The 2,209-nt window shown below is 41.8% G+C and overlaps 1 pseudogene; it reads right to left on the bottom strand.

Annotated features, from left to right (window-relative positions):
- Positions 1 to 38: 38 nt before the first annotated feature.
- On the bottom strand, positions 39 to 1,835 carry LOC125206386 (annotated as a pseudogene).
- Positions 1,836 to 2,209: the final 374 nt, after the last annotated feature.

Below are 2,209 nucleotides of genomic sequence, written 5' to 3'. Positions count from 1 at the left end.
ATTCTAGTTTCCAGTGAATCTTATAAAAGTTTACACCATCAATAATATATTTCAAGAATAAAACTGACCGTTTCAGATCCATAATACTGCACAATATTAGGATGTCTCAAGCGACTCAACAGCATGATCTCCTGCAGGAAACATAGAAGATTATGTAAGAATCTTCAACTTACCTTCCAATAAATTCCAAGGCCAAAAGACTCACTTGTCCCAACTGCTTTGCACTTTCTTTCGATTTTGCATCATCAGAAAATAATGTAACCTCCTTCATGGCACACATTTCCCCAGTTTCACTGAACCAGATAGATCAAACCGATTACTCAGGATGAACAATAAAAATGCACTAATTTGATTTAGTAAGCTTCAGAGATTTATTATTTTAAAAAAATAAGAGCTTTCAGAGGTAAACAGAAACACGTTATCACACCTGTTAAACCCAACATAGACATGTCCAAATGTGCCTCGACCAAGCAACTTCCCTTTCTTCCAACGTGAGCCAGGGCTTGTTAGATTCTCTGTTCTTCCTGGACTACGAGGCACAGAAGGCGAGGTCGCAGCTGAATTTTGATGAGAGAATGGTGAGGAATTGGAAACTGATATGGGAGGAAGTGGCAGAGGATGGCTTTGTTGTTTCGTATCATCAGGCCAGTTAGTCTGACACTCAGAATGTCCCCCTCCAGCTCTAGGATGAAGTGGTGTCACAGCACCACTATGGATTCGGGAACTAGGGCCAGGACTTGTCATTCGAGGACTAGGATTTGGAGAATATTCTGGGCTTCCTCGACTAGGCTGCCAAAATAATTGCCCCGACATATCGCCTCCCATTGAGTTATGGCCAGAAGTCTGGCCTGACCCAGGAGAGCATTGACCAGATCCAAGAAATGGAAAATCAGTGTAAGGCTTTCCGGTTGTATAAACAGTATTTGTAACTGGCTCATAACCATAGGCTCTCATTGGACTTCTAGAGGGACTGGACCTTGAGCTATCCGGAGCACTGGAAAAGGCACTATGCTGCGGGACTTGTAAATTTGCCATGTGACCATTCAAATGGCGTCTTCTTGGAGGTGAAGAGTTCAAATGTTTATTGGAGGAGAGGTTTACAGGAACAGGTGCGACTTTTGAGATTATTGGTGGAACGGGAGGTTGATCCTTAAGAGAAAGGCTTCACATGGAAAACACAGGGAGAAGAATGCCTCATTTAGTAAGATAGATATCACATATTATACATAAATAAACCCAAAAGAGAAAATGCACTTCGAAAATAAATTTCAAACCTTGAGGGGCTGCCTGCAGCAGTCCTGCACCCAATATCATAGTCATTTGCAAGAGGACTTCGCTGACGTGAATCAACTGGATCATCACTCTCAATAGAACACTCACTACAAATTGAAGCAACAGCCAACTCAGCATCCAATTCAGAACGTTCCAGTCTCTGGCGGATGCATGCGGGCCTCGGCAGAGGCAGAAACAATGATGCTTTAGAAACCTTCTCTGGTTTTGGTTTTGGCTTTGCTGTTTCGCTTATTCCAGAATAAGTACGACAGACATTGGCTGAGCGGAGGTCAGGCACAGGAAGCGGCTGTGATTGAGGCCTTTCCGCAAAACTTTGACATCGTGCTACATTCTTGGAAGGTGATGGAGACCTCGACGGAGCACGTGACTGAGTCCCTCTTTCTGAACCAATGTCACTTGAACGTCTTCTAGACCCTGCTGATCTACCAGAAGATTTACTTTCAGGACTCTTGAACTTCTTATGAAATGTGTCGATGAAAGCTTTCCTTGGTTGTTTTCTTTTTCGCTTCTTTTGACGACGACTTTCCCCACCACGAAGGCATATTTTCTGCAAACGGAAAGTACAGACTCTAAAGCTTTAACACAGTGGGAACATAAGTTGATCATAAGTCTATTACAATAATAACTACTCTATCACCGTGACATTCCACTCTATCGGAGCCACTAAAATAGAATTGTCATGAAACCTATCTTTCGCATCAATTTTTTCACTCCAGAACCAAAGATATTTACCAATCCCACAATATAAGTGTCTATAAATAGAAAGCTAGAGATCCACACAAGAAAATCCATTAATCATAGTTCTTCTTTTTCTTCCTTCTTTCCTTCTTTATAGTTTATTGTTGGTTAAAAATAAGTGGTTTCGGGATGCATTTCCATCTTGCACTTTCCCATTGACTACTACAATGACAATGGA

Source organism: Salvia hispanica, chromosome 2 (genome assembly GCF_023119035.1).
Source record: "Salvia hispanica cultivar TCC Black 2014 chromosome 2, UniMelb_Shisp_WGS_1.0, whole genome shotgun sequence".
In the NCBI taxonomy this organism is placed as follows: domain Eukaryota; kingdom Viridiplantae; phylum Streptophyta; class Magnoliopsida; order Lamiales; family Lamiaceae; genus Salvia; species Salvia hispanica.
The sequence above is the reverse complement of the archived record's forward strand: the minus strand, read 5'-3'. Positions and strand labels throughout refer to the sequence as shown.